Source organism: Meleagris gallopavo, chromosome 25 (genome assembly GCF_000146605.3).
Source record: "Meleagris gallopavo isolate NT-WF06-2002-E0010 breed Aviagen turkey brand Nicholas breeding stock chromosome 25, Turkey_5.1, whole genome shotgun sequence".
Lineage (NCBI taxonomy): Eukaryota > Metazoa > Chordata > Aves > Galliformes > Phasianidae > Meleagris > Meleagris gallopavo.
In genome coordinates this window covers 515,206-515,687 of record NC_015035.2, presented here as the reverse complement: position 1 = coordinate 515,687, position 482 = coordinate 515,206, and positions in this window count along the sequence as shown.

Genomic DNA, 482 nt, shown 5'->3' with positions numbered 1-482 from the left:
GGCTGCCCAGGGCCCCATCCAACCTGGCCTTGAACACCTCTAGGAATGAGGCATCCACAGCCCCTCTGGGCAGCTGTTCCAGTAAAACCACACATCATGGAACACTCCTGTCCAAAACAGGGGAGAGAGACACAGAGCACTGGACGTGCTGAGCCCTCAACACGAGCCACTTCTATTTAAATGAGAAGAGGACAGACCTCTTGTTATCTCACTGTACAACCCCTTGTGAAAAGCAAAAGCAGTCTGCTCAGGAACATAAGCCACCCCTACACCCACGGGATGGGCACTGCTGCTTTCGGGACTCACCGACGCAGTTGTCGCAGACGCTGCAGTGAGAGGTGCGTGGGGGACGGAACATTTTGCAGGTGTAGCAGTATTTGAGCTTCACCACGTACTTATTGATGACCACTTCCATGGTGCGGGCTGGCAGGCGGTACGTGGAGGTCCCCATGGCATCTGCAAGGGAGAGGAGGGACAGTCAG